Below are 16,394 nucleotides of genomic sequence, written 5' to 3' on the forward strand. Positions count from 1 at the left end.
GAGACTACAACAACCAGGTTTCATTTGTTTTGAAATTTAAGCTGATTATAATGAAAAACTCCTTTTTCTTATGAAAAAGAGGTCACACATGAAACCCTTTGATAGCATCAAAATGAGGCATTGCAGGCAATGTCTTAGTGTTTGGCTGCTCACACAAGTCTTAGTGATTTTGACTTTTCATCCAGGACAAGGCATTTCAAGCCTCTTTCTTTCTTTCCGTGACGAGAAATCATTTCTTGCTCCTAACAGACAAAGAGAACCAGCCTTTCAGTTCCTAGTTCTGCTTTGAACTGAGGCTGGGAGTTAACCAGAGTGATCCAAAGTTGTTAAAGACCAAGGGAAAAGCTTTCATATTGCAGACTTCAATCTCTCCCTGTTCCCAGCGGCCAAAGAAAATGCCATTAGCCTTGGAGGTACTTTTGGTAAATAAAGGAAAGGAGAAAAAGAGAAAAGAGGGGGGAAGACAGACGAGAGAATAGTCTTTATCCTTTATTTTCCTCTCATTTATATACTATAAACCATTTTCTCCAAGGCCTGAAATTGCCTCACTCCAGCCCGCAGAGTCAAGGGAGTCTGAGTTTTCAAAGTCATGTTTCGAAGGGGATAGGGTGGCTTTAAAGCCCATCTCTAATGTAGTTTGCTAATGCAGGGCAGTTCACATGGGTCCCTGTAACTGTGCTGCTCCTTGCGGAGATCCTTCCAGCTCCTCGGCTTAGCATTGTGTGAGAGTCTGAGGGACAGCAGCACAGCTCTGTGCTGGCTGGAAACCCCAGGCACGATTTGCACATCGGTGCCCAGGAGGAGGGGACAAGTTGCTTCTCACATTTCCCAGGCTTTGTGTTTCTCACTGCTTAGCTCTTTATTTGGCAGTATTCACAAGGGGGAGATGCTCAAGGGAGGTGGGTAGATCCCAGGGCCATCACTGCTGCCCCTCACTGAAGGGATCAGGGATTTGAGGAGCTCACTTTGGCCTTTATAAAGCCAGAGATGCTGCTGCTGCTGCTATTTTTACCCAAAGCAGTGCTGTCCGTACCACAGTGACAGAACTGGGAGCTCTGAGGAAGCTGCTGATGTATGGAAGCTTATTTGGGAAAAGGCTATTTTGAGAAGTGTTGCCAGTAAATGAAGTCATGTGAGGAATCCTCATTTGGGTCTCTCAGTTCCTAGTCGGTAGGTGAATCAGTGCACATAGAAAAAGCTGGCCTTGTGCTTTGGACTTTGCTATCCCCCAGGTCCAAGGAGGGGCCAGCTATAGGCTGTCCCCAGAGATTCTTTAACCTATAGCCATAGGGGTCCCTTTGCTTCCAAACTGGTACCTGATAAACCCGGAGGAAATAAACACACACCGTGAAAACTGAGATCAAAAGAGAAAGGAAAGAGAAAGGGAGAAGGGAAAGAGAAAGGGGAAAAAGGAAAGGGAAATTCTTCTTTCCTCCTGAAAGGTCTGTCCTCTGAGTAACTGTGAAGTGTGATAAGTTTTGCATTAAAATCAATCTGTTTCCCAGGTTGCAGAAAGAAATGTGAGAACTCTGATTCCGAGTAACTTCCTCTATTCCCTCTCATTAAAAAATCCACTCTCAATAAAGAGGATCCTGTAACAAGTGCCGGATCTCCTGCAGGTCCTGGTAGACAGGGCAGTCTTTCCCAAGTCACACCTATGTCTTCTGAAGAGCTGGTCATAGGCATTTCAAGTGACTTTAGGCAGCAGTGATTTGGGAGCAAGCACGCGTTCTGCTGGGAAGTAATGTTTGCCATAAGGATGCTGCATTACAAGGCAAGGAGAAGCCTTGGTCTGCACATCGAGAGGTCAGAATCACCCCACTTTGTGATGCGCTGAGGGAAGGGAGGGTACCGAGCGTGCGCTGCGTTGGAGGAGCTCTGTGAAACATAACAGGATAGTTTGAATGCCTTCAAATAAACAGCCCCCAGCTCGAGGCATCTGCTGCTGGCTCTCCCTGCTGAGCTCCTTAAAGGGCTGGCAACGCAGGGTTTAGATTTGAAGTCATTGGGAGTTTTGCAACCAGACTGAGCGCAGTCTGGGATTTCACCCTTTCTGAGAAACTTGTTGCAATAGGCAACCACTGCAGAGGTGAGGAGAGCATGAGGGAGAAGGGAAACCGCAGCGAGAAGGGAAACCACCACAGCACACACTTGCCCAGTGGCACAGGAAGTCAGTGCTGGGTATGACTCTTCTGCTGGTTAAAGGGTGGGTTCACTTTCAGCGTGCTGCCTCCAGACACCCAGCGCTGGCAGCGCCACCAGAATCCATTCTGAGTGGAAGAAGTGATACTTCTCTGAAAGGAAATATGCAGAAAAGGCATCTCAGGAAGGGCACAATGATGCTACTTTTTTTGGCAGAAAAAAAGACATTGATAAGCCTATCATTGTCATCATGGTAAAGGTCCCACTGAAAATTAGGCCAGCATCAGTGGTGGATGCTGTTCACGTTATAGAAGACATCCCAAACTCCAAGAACTCGCCTCCAAAACAACTGGGTCCAGTAAAGTGACCATGGCCACTTGAGGCATCAGTGGCAGAGACAGGCTGGTTCCGTCGCGCTGCAGCCATGCACTAACTGCATCCACTTCTTTGCTTTTCCTGCTATGAAGCCCTGCTGCCAAACCGCTGATTTTGAGACCTCAGGAAGTCGCAGCCCCTTTCATGAAGAAAGAGAGCTACACAGAAGCAAGGAGGCTCTGGTGTTAGTGCAAAGCAAGGCAGGTCTCATGTTGGTGATGCTCCCGCTCTGCAGTGCTCGGGTAGCATTTCTGCTCATACTTACAGCTGCACTCCTAGGGAGTCTAATAGTCCCATCTGGAAACGTCAGAGCTCTGAGGGTGTTAGAAATGGTTGTGGCAATTCCAAGCAGCAGGAGATGGATGTATGTGGCTTCATAAAAGTCATTGCAAGGATATGACACAGCCAGTGCTCATCTCCTCTTGCATCAGAAGCAGGGAGAGGATGCAGCATGGATCCTGAAGGAGCACGCAAGCATGGAGTGCCTGCATTGTGCCTGGGGGCAAAGCCAGTGTGAGCTTCCCCTGCACATGTGTGTGTGCAGAACATCCTGGGCAATGCACGTGCATCTGATCCTTGTAAGCCCCTCCAAGACTGGGAATGGCCTGTCCTATCACCAGCTACAGGGAATGGGTTCAGGAATCCCCAGTGAAGCACTAGAGGCACCACAAGGCTAGGGTGAAGGGTGGATGCACCGGGCTCCCTCAAGGCTTTGACTGTGCTGTTGGCCTCCAGGAAGGGCACGGCAATGGGATGGCAATATCCCAGCCACTCCAAATCTCCTTTGCTTAGGCTCAGGGTGACCCTTGCGGTATCGATCAAGTATTCCACATCCCCGTCAAGCAGAAAGCTCCCTGTCAGCAGCCTCCCCTATGATCTCCAGGAGCACTTGCATAAACATGCAGCTTTACATCCTCCTTATGCACAAGTGGATACCTCTAGGTATCCATTTAACGGGTAGTCTCATCGGTTTTAACTCCACCATCCCAAAAACATCTTCTTTCCGCATAGCAGCCACATCTCACCTCGCTTGTGATGCACAAGAGCAGGTCAAGCTTCCAGTCACCCTCTGAGGAGTCTGGATGACCATCACTGCAAATGGTATCATGCACCTTTTGCAAGGTTTTGCTGGGATGGGTGGAAAAAGGGAAAGGAAACTCACTGCAGAAGGGCAGATTCCTTAAGATGCAGGTTTTATCATCTCTGTCGGTGTCTGGTCCTCACTGCTGTGCAGAGAACCATCAAAGTTGTGACTTTGGTGGCTTTCTCAGTGCTCTTTGGTTATGGTCACTTGAAGCTCCCCATTCCATGGAACAGGCTCAGCTTCTGACGTTTTCAGAGTACTACAAGACAAGTCTGAGCGGAAAATTGCTACTGTCTCTCATGGCTTTATTTTGGTGTGCAATCAGCTCAATCCGGAGGCAAATTATGATTAATAAAAGGGAAGGAGATGAAAGTGGCCTTTGCTTTTCAGCAGTGTGATAGGAGCACCCTGGAGTGCCTGCTTAGGAGAAAGAGGCAGCTGGGCTTCCTAGTGAGCAAACTGCAAGTGTTCATTTGGGATAGGGCAGCCGAGCAAAGCATGGCCTAAATAGACACTAAATGGTCACTACTCCACGGTGTTCCCACAGAAAACCTCCTCTTTCAGACAGCATGGGAGCCAGGGACTGACAGGTTGGAGGACCACGGCTCTGCCTTCATCCTTTCTGCAGTGCCTCAGTTTCCCCATCCTGTTTTACTGGCCAAAAATGCTGTGCAGGTAATGGAATATCAGCTGGGAAGGGTACACAAATCCTTGGGGGGAAGAAATGAGGACAAATACAATGTAAAGTGTTTGGGATGAAGTACCAGGGGTGGGAACCCAGCAGCATCCCTCCCTCTCTTGCAAGAGCAAGTAGATTGCAGCTCCTGCAGATGGGAAGTCACAGGTTCATGGGACTAACAGCCAAGGAAAACAGCCTGGAGCTGTGGATAGGAGTGCTAGACGTCTACAGCTCATCCGCATTGCAAAGGAAGAGTGTCAGGGTGATAACCTCCTCAGTAGGGTCAAAGTGGTTAAAAAGAGCTTCTTTGAAGACCCATCATCTCTCCTCTGTGTCTGGCACCGGTGCTAGGAATGAAAGAATCTGTCTCTCCTGTCTTTCTCTCCTACCAGCTGCCAGTGCTGGTTCTTGCCTTCCACAGTCCCCATAGTCCAGCACCTCCAGTCCATTCCAGAGCTGCCAGGACACTCATTCCTTGTCCCTCTTGCAGAGCACCTACCTGCCAGCTCTGAGTGTCCTTAGTGGGACGAGCTGGACAAGTTCAAGGCCAGTTGTGCTGCAAAGCAGCTCAACTGCTGTGCTTGGACAGTGAACTTGAGACTCTTGGAAACCCTAGAATCATAGAATCCCAGCCTGGTTTGTGTTGAAGGGACCTTAAAGCTCATCCAGCTGTAACCCCCTGCCACGGGCAGGGACACCTTCCACTGGAGCAGCTTGCTCCAAGCCCCTGTGTCCAACCTGGCCTTGAACACTGCCAGGGATGGGGCAGCCGCAGCTTCTCTGGGCACCCTGGGCCAGCGCCTCAGCACCCTCACAGGGAAGAGCTTCTGCCCAAGAGCTCATCTCAGTCTCCCCTCTGGCAGGTTAAAGCCATTCCCCTTGGCCTGTCCCTACAGGCCCTTGTCCCAAGCCCCTCTCCAGGTTCCCTGCAGCCCCTTTAGGCACTGGAGCTGCTCTCAGGTCTCCCCTTCAGGAGCCTTCTCTTCTCCAGGCTGCCCCAGCCCAGGTCTCTCAGCCTGGCTCCAGAGCAGAGCTGCTCCAGCCCTTGCAGCATCCTTGTGGCCTCCTCTGGACTCGCTCCAACAGGTCCCTTTCTGTCTCCCAAAGCATCCATGTAAATGATGCCGATCTTGTGACAACAAAGATCAGTTTGTGGAGAGCCAGTGCTTGTGAGCAGAGCAGGATCGCTATTATCAGGAGATGGCTTACTCCCTTCCAACCAGCTTGGCTCGCCAGAAGCAAACAGGGACAATCCCATAGGGAAACCCACAGCCCCACACTGCATAATGTCAGTGTGTGGAACTTGTGGGTTTGCTGTTTCTTGATGCAAAATGAAATGAAAAACTGAAAGAGGAGTCAGCAAATCGGAGGGGCTCCAGGAAAAGGAGATAGAGATGATTAAGGGTTTAGAAGGATTGACCTATGAAGAAAGATTAAAGGAGCTAATTACGGACAGCTCAGATAAAGGATGAGGAAAGAGGTGATTTAATAACAGCCTGCAAATACTCACCAAGGTGTCAACAGTAAAGAAGGGGGTGGAATTATTTAGAGTCCTTCATCAGGGAACAATAGGAGTGATGGAATGAAAGGGGAAGGTGACATGGGACATTGGCATGATGTGGGTGAAACCAGAGGTTTCTTTAGGGAGCAGCAAGTGAGTTAGGAACACAAATCTTCTGGAAACACTCCAGCCTTCCATCCCTAAGTATCAAAGAATGCATTTACAAAGGTTTTAGGTGCTTAAAGGTGCAGGGAGGTGCTTTAATGGGATTTCCAGCCTCATCTAAGCGGGTTAAGCAACAGATGTCAGTGGGACTTGGGCACTTAAATAGCTCCATCAGTTGCTTATTTACATCTTTGCACAAAACAACTTGAAGGACTCTAGGGCTCATCAGAAATGCCCCGACAGGAGCAGTTTAGAACTGATCCCAAGCTGCTGGAGCAGTGTAGAAGTGCACCGGTTGATGTGCAGAAGGATGTGTTGTAGGAAACCAGCTTGCCTTGTCAGGGCATTGTGCATTGATCTGCACAGTCTATTTGAAAGTCAATGAGATTCAGACTCTCAGGCCTATTAAAACAAGCATTTAAAAATGCCTTTGGCACTTAAACACCTTGGTCAGTTTAGGAGGTCTTTCCTGCAGGGTGACTGAGGGTTGTCAGTGTCCAAGGTGAACACAGCCACAGTGCTAAAGCCTACCCAAAGCACTAAGTTCTCCTTGGTGCTTCACTTGAGCGTGTCACCAGGTCTCCAGGGAAATATGTCCCACATTTCTCACCGCTGCAATTAAGCCACTTATTGTTTATCCTCAGGGACAGGGGACATCCTTCCTCAGTAAGTGGCAGGAATAATCAACTGGATAGAGGAGGGAAGACATTAAAGGAGAAGCATCATTGACAATGTAAACTGAAAGTCAAGAGGCTGTCAGGATGAAAGTGTTTCCTGCTAAAAGCACTATGAAACTATAGGGAGGAAATGGCAAGGGTGGACTTAGAAGAGGATTACTGACCTGAAAGCTGTCTTCCCAGTGCCCCATGTTGACATTACCTAAGACTCCAAGACCAATCTGCTCTCAAAATAGTTCAGCCAGTAGTGGTTGGCGGGGCTCTTCAGTGTCATGCATAGAGATTCACCATTGTGTCCAGGGCTATCTGCTTGGCTTACTGCACCTACCTTTGCATTCTTGGACAGCAAGGGCTCAGAAGAGATGACTACATTCCCAGCAAATACCCTCCAGCTTGCTGATGGGGACTCTAACCATGCACTGTGGATGGTGATGGTGAACTTACTCACACCTCTGCTCCAAGCCCAGAAGCACATTTGTGAAGTGCACTCAAAGAAAGCATCTCACTGTCCCCAGGTACACATGCAAATACAATCATAGAATCCCAGACTGGTTTGTGTTAGAAGGGACCTTAAAGCTCATCCAGCTGTAACCCCCTGCCATGGGCAGGGATGCCTTCCACTAGAGCCCCTGTGTCCAACCTGGCCTTGAGCACTGCCAGGGATGGGGCAGCCACAGCTTCTCTGGGCACCCTGTGCCAGTGCCTCAGCACCCTCACAGGGAAGAGCTTCTGCCTTAGATCCAATCTAAACTTCCCCTGTTTCACTTTGAACCCATCACCCCTTGTCCTATCACTACAGTCCCTGATGCAGAGTCCCTCTCCAGCATCCTTGTAGTCCCCTTCGGACACTGGAAGCTGATTTGATGTCTCCACTCAGCTTCTTTTCTCCAGGCTGAACAGCCCCAGTGTTCTCAGCCTGTCTCCATATGGGAGGTGCTCCAGCCCCTGAGCATCCTCATGGCTTCATCTGGACTTGCTCCAACAGCTCTTTTAAATGCTTAAAGGTGAAATAAAGCCAGAATTGCCCAAGCTCACCCAATACCCGAACATTTGACTGTCAATCACAGCTATTGCAAGTTTGGATCCTGTATGAGGATTCTGAACACAGCAATAATAGAAAGCAAGGTGAGAGGAGAGAGGTTCATACTTGTTCTTGTTATCACTCTGAAGGACTTTTCAGGGCAAATATTCTCGAGGCAGTTTTCATTAAACCACCAACTTGTCAATTTAGCTTAAAAATATATAGATGTATTTTCAAGTAATTGCCTAAAACCAGGCAGATATTGGAAAGGGTGGTTTAACCCTTTCACAGCACTTAAGTCTACTTGAAATGCTATGAAAGGGGGAAGTTAAATACAAAGATAAATGCATAAATGGCCAGAGTTGCTATGGAAATGTAAGAGGATGGAAATGGAAAGTCAATAGAGGACTAAGTTACTGTTCAATTTTAAAAATAGTCTTTCTATACGGAAATGGAACATTTGTCAAATCTCTGTTGGCCTGTATTATACAAAATGAGAAGTGGTTTTGTGGCTGGGAACATCTATTTAATGCTGCATGCTCAATCTGCAAACTGGATGGTCAATGGTACAGAGTAAGTGGAACCTTTTCTCCTGTTAATGACAATCTCCATCACACCTACAGAGCCCCGGTGATAAATGTCAGCCGTGAAAAGCACAGGAATGGGGGTCAAACTCAGTGGGATATAATGGTAAATCATTTGTAGGGATTTCAGGTCAGGCCTGTTTCTTTCTTGCACACAGTTTCCCAAGGAAACAGGGTTTACGTGATTGGGCTTGCTGGCCCATAGGCACTGCAAGATAACTTCCTAAACCCACCGGCCTGCAGTCAGATTTGATGCAAGAAGAGACATCTCGGGGGGATTAAGTTCTAACAAGCTTTATAAGGGAGAATATACCCAAATTAGCACTTCTTCCCATCATCCTTTCACTTCCCATCTCACTCCTAGAATGTGAGATGAGCTCAGCCACCCTATCAGACACCAGAGAACCCACAGAGGAGGCTTCCTATGTTCCGCTGCTTGCAAAGCAACTTGTTTTATTAAGATAAATGTAATACCCTTCTCTGGTTCCATTCGGAGAAAGAGAGTGAATTATGTTTGAACAGCGTCAAACCCCTTCTATGAGCAGCATATCAAGTGGAAAGTGGGGCTCTGCTTCAAACCACCCATACTTACATTCCCTCTCCATTGCCAGGTATTAATGGGACTTTTCAGTGGATTTATTCCCCTGCAAAATGTCCAGTGAAATTTGAGCATTGGCCACCCAAAAATCACAGCTCATTGTGTCCCACATCCCAAGGGCATCACTCTTTTAACCCCTTGGTCTTGGCCTGTTGGCAGTGGCTTTTCCCCACCTCTTAACCTGTGCTGCCCAGAAGCTGCAGGCAACAGATTTGACACACAGCCCTGGATGGGAGAGCAGAGCATCACTGGGACATGCTCCTGCCCATGTTCCCCGTCAAACGGACCCCTGTATCCCTCCCGCGTGTATCCAAAGCGTGTAAGTCTCACACAGCAAGGTTCCAACATCTTGCTGACTTACGTACAGCAAACCTAAGAAGAATCAACAGCTATAGAAGATGCTGAAGCTCAGCTTTCCAATGTGAAAAGCTGGCACCAGCTTTAGACTTGGCAAAATAACCCTGTCACTTCCTTTTATTCCCAAGTCTGGCTCCATCCTCTTCTGCAAGGTGGTTTGAAAGCAATCCACGGCACCAGCAGGATTCTCACCAGCCCCAGCTCCCAGCCCGTTAGGAAAAGGTCTTTAGAAACAGTTCCATGCTGCTGGGTGGGACTTTCTGCTGCAGGTGCTGTGCAATATAGAGCGAGATGAGATTCTAATCATAGCTCCTTTGCAAAGGGAAGGGTTCAGGTTTAGCTGTGTGACAGCAGCCTCATTTTCACAGCATTATCTGTTATGTTCTGCGGGTGTCAGGGGGACACATATTGCTGTCATTTCCCCGCGTTGTGTTTGGATATCAGATGCAAAGAGCAGCAATGAGCACACAGCTATCACCACTCCTCGCACTGAACAGTCCCTTCAGTGGCCTGGTCCATCTGGTGCTCAGCTCCAATGGCAACCAAGGAGCTTTAGGGCATCTTGTCCCACGGGAAAAGGGGTCCCTGGCATGGTGGGTCTCTCCCCTGCAATAGAGAGGGTGGGCAAAGAGGGTTCCCCATCCAAACAAGGGCTAGGCAGAGAAGTGGGGTGTATTTCCCCAGCACACACATGCCACCATGTGTCATACGCTCACTGACGCGGCTCTATGCTCACCGCTGACTGTCTCATCCCCACCGCAGCCCCGTGCTGCCTCACTGAGAATTCCCCACACCAGAAGACAAATGGTTTTCCCTCAAATTAATCCAAACCACCAAGTTTCTCTTCCAGCAGCTGCCACCACCCTGTTTAAGGCGTGCAACCTGCTTGGCATGGCAGCTAAGCCCACCTCACCAGGGTACCACAGATGCTGCTGCTGCATGGGCTGAGCATCTTCTGCCAGGTCCCTCCAGGACAGAGCTGTCAGTCCCCAGGAGGAGAAGGTTCTTCAGCATCAATGGAGCCTGGTGACATGGGGGGATTTGTCAATCATCTTTGAACCCATTTACGGGTTCAAACTTAAACAGGGGAAGTTTAGGTTGGATATAAGGAGGAAGTTCTTTACTGTAAGAGTGGTGAGGCACTGGAATGGGTTGCCCAGGGAAGTTGTGATTGCTCCATCCTTGGCGGTGTTCAAGGCCAGGTTGTATGATGCCTTGGATGGCATGGTTTAGTGTGAGGTGTCCCTGCCCATGGCAGGGGGGTTGGAACTGGATGATCTTAAGGTCCTTTCCAACCCATCATTCTATGATTCTGTGATTCTATCTCCTGAGGTTCCTGTGACTGAAGTACATGTGGGAATTGCGTCACCACCACACAGCACAGGCAGCAGCACCTTCTCCTTGTGTTTCCCTCTTTGTTTGGCACCGTCTCCACTGAGTGATGCCCACTGCCTGCTGCCAGCTCATACAGTTCTGGCTGTGGTAGCTCTGTGGTACTGCTGCCTTCTCCATTTCTCCACTGCTGTGCTTTTATAGGTTGAGTCTGGACATTTATAGGGGGCACAAAGCATCAACAGCTTATTTATGGTTGAAGAATGTTTCCTCAATGGAGGTCCAAGCCAAAACACCTCTCCAAGGACTCTCACCACCATGAACAAACCCTAGGAAAGCTTGAGAAGGGATGCACTTCAGCCCAGCAGTCGTCTCCTTTGCTTTGCTGTTGTTCCTTCCTCTCCAATGTGTAGTTCCTTCCTAAGCCCCAGATTTTATGAAGATACTTCATTTGTGGCCTTTTGCTGCAACATTAAAGCAGCTGGGTTTGCTTTAAGGACATGGCATCGGCCTGGGTGCTCGCAACCCAACAGCCTGGCATAGTATCAGGGAGGATGTGAGTGTTTTGGGATGCCTGGACCCCTTGCATGTCACCCTAGCTGAGTACCCAAACTGCAGCATCCAGCCAGCATCTCCTCAGGATAATACGGGTGGATTTGCCAGGATCCCATAGGAAAGTGTGATAAAACCACGGTGCAAGCAGTGACATCCATCACCTGCACTGCAGCAGCCACCACTTCACCCTTGAGAGGAAGCTGTTGAAACGGAGATTATCTGTACATAACTCCACCTTCACATCACCCCATACCTACAGAGTGAAAACCACTGATGACAGCAAAGTCACCCCAGTGTGACCATGTTGCTGTGACATCCCCTTAGATGCATGCTTCCACATATGCAGGTGCACGACAGGGCTGGCAAACCCTGCCTGGGCGCTGTTCTCTGGTTACCAGCAGTGAAGCCATCAAGCCCCCTTTGCAGCCCCGTACGCATTCACGTCATGCCTTGAATTCCTGACAGCCCTAGTAAATTCTTCCTGAAAAGAGAATAAAACCCTTGTTTTCCCTCCCCTCTGAGCTCCTGCCACTTGTTCAATGCCATTAAAAGCAGAACCCACACTAACATCAGCCCTTGCTGAAGGTTGAAACCACCTTGCCTGTACTCCTGGTGTGGCACTGGAGGGAAGAGAAGGAAAAGAAAGCGAGCAAAACACCAGATACCTCCTTGCAGTCCTCTGTCAGCTCCACTTTGCATCAAAATCTCCTTTGTATGTCACACAGTTATTAAAGTTGTAGAGGGTGGCTCTGTGCAGTGTGGCTCTGCCTGTATCTTAGAAACTGGGTCACCCGGAGAGCGCTCCCTCAAAACTATGCCCTGACAAATCCATGCTGGCAAGACTCAAAGATACCCCTTATGATGTTTTCCTGCCTCCCCTTCTGCTTTGGAAGGAGCAAATAATACTACTTTTTGTTGTGGGTTTTGTATCTTTTATTCAGCAGCTTCCCGAGGTAAATAACCTCCGGCAGGCAAATCTAAGGGGATGCTCCTATCTCGCTTGCTGTCTGCTTACACTGAAATCATGATATCCTTTGCTTTCATGAGTCTTTTTATAAATATTCCCTGTTTTTCCGAGAGGAGCTGTTATCAAGGAGGGCAAGCAACTCCTTAGATTTGGCTCAGGCTTCAGTCCCAGCATCTTGCCATCCTTCTCTCTCCATCGCAGCTGCAGGGATGCAGGAAGGGAACCTACCCATTACGCAGGGTACCTCTATTGACATAAGAGCAGAGGCTGCTTTCCAGCCAGGGCACTCTCTAGCACACAGGCATCCTTATATTGCTATCAAGCCTCTAGATAACGCAGCTCAGGCAGTTTCTGAATGAGGCCGAGGGGTGAATCCTCTCACCCCCCTGCCCTCAATGGGACAGCGAGAGGTGAAGGGAAACCAGCAGAGCATAGAATGGGGCTGGCCCAGCTCAGCAACGGGCAAGAAATGAGCCGTGAGAGGGGCAAGCAGCAGGGAACTGAAACTTGCTGACTGTGCAGGACAGAACGATGTGGGGCACAGTTTCAGAGAGGGTGAAGATGGGGGCTTTCTTATTAACAAACAGCTCTGTTTAGTACTTGCGGTGTCAGTGAAGGGATGGCAGAAGGACACACCACAGCTTCGCTGCTAAGGCAGAATGGCAAAAACAGTCCTGAGGGCCAAATATGGATTTCTCTTGTGCTACTGTCAGTGCATTTATGTCCCTTACATCACAGAATCCCAGCCTGGTTTGTGTTGGAAGGGACCTTAAAGCCCATCCAGCTCCAACCCTTGCTACGGGCAGGGACACCTTCCACTAGAGCAGCTTGCTCCAAGCTCCTGTGTCCAACCTGGCCTTGAACACTGCCAGGGATGGGGCAGCCACAGCTTCTCTGAGTAGCTCTTTAAGCAAATCTTAAGAGACTGTGGGCAGGACCAGTGATAGAAAAGGGTTTGAAAGGACCTGTCTCAGACACACGTTCGCTGGCATGCGGAGAGCTGTGGAGGATTTCAGAATCCCAATATAGGGAAATGGAGTTGAGGAACAGAAAGTGCAGCTTTCACCAGCTCTGATCTAGACTCCATCTACCTCTCAGTGCTTCACCCCAGTAAATCACAGTGTGCAGGTTGTGAGCCCCATTTTACCAACAGAGAAAACAAGCTAGGCAGAGACAACAGGCAGCATTTATCATCTGGGGGGGCTCACCGGCAGCCAAAGCCAGGCAGGGATGATAACATCCCCTTCCCAGCACACTGCACTGCCTGGAAAACAGAGGGATTGCACCTTGGGAACAGAGGAGGGGGGACAGGATCCCACCAGATCCATCTCTGGGATTTAGCCTGTGAGGGAGGAAAGGAGAGCAGCATTCAGGCATCACCTTGTGAATCCTGGGGCGCGGGAGCATCCCAGTGTTCCCACATCAAGCAAGTTTGGGTTTGCTTTGGATGTGCTAAACTGGGCCAAGCTGTAGGAAGGGGAGATGGGGAAACAGTCACCTCAAGCCTCCTCTGTGTCCTCTGCCTAATGTATTCAGCAGTGGGTTTAGGGGATCTCTGGAGAATGAGTTGTCAGAGCGTCGGAAGCAAGCGATGGCAGGGGAATTACTGCTAATCCTTCTTGTGGGATCCAACACTTGGAAGGATTTAAACACCGGTTCAAAAATGTTTAAAGACATAAAAAAAGGACACCTTTCCCTTCTTTCATACATTTTGGGTTGGTCACTTGCTGCTGGCCGGGAGCTGAGAAAGGAAAGAGGAACTTTGAGGAGGGGGAGAAGAAAAGGAAAAGACTGGAGATTAGATCTGGAGGGAAGCCTATCGCCCTCTCTGGGGGTGCAAGCTGCAATTAAGTCTCTTTTGCCTAACAATACCTTATTGTTATTTGCACAGTGCTCAAGATGTGGCGATAGGGGAGGAAGGAGCAGGCAGGAGGCTGCTGTTTTCTTAATGCTGCAGTGTCTGAAACCCTCTGCCTGGAGGCAGCCCTAGAGCAGCGGGATGTTTTGCCTCAGGCCAACATCTGCCCCACCACCAGTCGTGAATGGTCCTTTACTTTCACCGCTCTCAATGCACTGTGGTTCAGCAAACCATGCTGTCTTCATTCCTTTTCCTTGACTTCCAAGGCCCTTCCCAGAGCTGCCCTCATTTATGCAATGTGTGCCTCTCAGGTCCAGGCTGGTGGCTTATTGACTTTGCCCTCTCCATGCCCTTGAAGCTGAGGAAGGTGAGTGCCACAGGCAGATGGGCTCTTCTGTCATCCGTCCCAATCCTCAGCCTGAGCCACGATGGCAAAGAACAACTTGTTAAGGAATTGCTTCTTTCCTACCAGGTTCAATTGCTCTCCGTTTCAGGCTGCTCGTATTGATCGACTGCACCTCCTCAAGGCGTTGTGTAAAAGGCTCTTAATGAAGTTCATTCTGGGCATTCTTCAGTGGTTTTTCCTCCTGAAGTACATGGATACAGCCTTTCAGAGGGTCATGGAGCTTGAATTTTGTAACAGTTCTGCTTTTCATTAAGGCACAATAATGAAGAAACAGGAGTTTTCCCACAGGAGTTGTGGTTTTAAATCTGGGTGGGTGAGAACATTCGTACATTCTGTATTTGCATTGGGAGGTTGGTCAGATTTAATAAATAGAAAGAGATTTCACACTGAAAAGAGAAACAACAGCATAAGCCTGAACAAACACTGGTTTAAATGATGCCGTGGAGCAATTTAACTTTTAGTTGAACTCCTTTTATTCCAACCCCTCCAAAATAGTGCAAAAAATCACTGTTTCCATACAAAGTTTCTGTTCCAAGATTACAAGCCCATGAGATACTAAAGCAGAAACCCTGCTATGACAATTTCTATCCCATACGTTCATTCTGCTACCTCATTAAATTACAGAAGCCACCTACAAAAAAGCTTTTCCCAAAGGACAAACACTCTTCCAGGAACGTTTCAACCTGTTCCTGTCAAGTAGCAGTTGGGCCAGAGAAACCAGCTGCTGCTTCTTGTTTTGTTGGGTTTTGAACTGACACTGGAAGGCTGTGCTGGTACCTGGGGAGGCCGAGGGAGCATCCAGGCTGCTGCAGCCAGGCAGATGCAGGCAGGCATCAATGCAAATGCCTTAATGTCTGTGTGTGAGGCCACAAATGCAACCGTGCTAATGAGGGCTTCAGAGCCCTCCTTCCAAACCACGTCTTGGTGATGATGCCAGCACATGGGGCATCACAACGACCTGATGCAAGACTGGAGCTTCAGCCGCACTGGCATTTTGCATGGGTTAAATTAAGCACAGAGTGAAATCAGGGCCCAGCCCCGTTACAGATGGTATGAAATAGCCAGGATGCAGCAGCCCTTTGGAGCTTCATCTCCATTTGGTTTTATGACGTGGGTGAAACAGATGCTTTTAAACTGGATAACTGGAATTGATAACTGAAAATAACTGGAACACGTTCAGCTATTTACATGAGAGATCAATGCAGACCTGCATGGATTTTTGGATGCCTGCTCGTTTATTCATCCAAATGAGTAAATCACATCAAAACTACCCATTCACAGGGAGCACTTTCAAATAACAATGTATGCCAACATGTCTGTGACTTGAGACTGCTCAGAGTTTTCCTTTGGAATTTTACTTCTGTAATGAAGACAAACAGGTATGTGTTTCTGAAATACAATGTTTTTCCCATTTATAGTATTTGGGAAAGCTGTTTTGAGTCTTCCAAAACCAAACCTGCTTTTTCTCTGCTGGATAAAAGGTGAAAATATACTTGTTCCGACTGCCTTTTCCCTCCTATACTCAGAAACCACAATGTATGGAAGAGGGGCACTGCCAGGGTAATGGCCTCCTCCTCTGAGAGGTGGAGCATCACCCCATCTCTCCTCCTAAAGTTGCTTTTGCCATTCAACAAACACCCTCTTTTTAAACAATACTGCCTTAAACCCTTATTATAATGCCCAGAGCCACTTGCAGGCTTTCTGAAAGTCATCATTATAATTGCAATCAAGAAGCGTGGCACTCTGTGCTTTGTGCCACAAATACATAGACACTGAATTGTTTACAGAGGGAAAGAGAGAGGGAGAACTGCAGCCTCAGTGCTGCTTAATTCAGGAGCAGGAACTCCCACCCCATTGAATTTTACCTCTTTTGTTTCCCAATTTAAGTTGTAGCTGCAGAAATCCAGGCCAATATTTGCCTTGTCCTCCATGCTCTCCTTTGGCCTCAATCCAGGGAATCTCGAGCTGTGCCCTGGTTTACTGCACCCCTTCCCCAGCTCCAGCCACCTCTGCCCCTGGGTGAGGAGGCAGGATGATGGTGATGCTGGCAAGATGCAGTGCTCAGGACCCGGAGCATCACTGCACCTTGAGAA

This window comes from Psittacula echo, assembly GCF_963264785.1.
Source record: "Psittacula echo genome assembly, chromosome: 16".
Classification (NCBI taxonomy): domain Eukaryota; kingdom Metazoa; phylum Chordata; class Aves; order Psittaciformes; family Psittacidae; genus Psittacula; species Psittacula echo.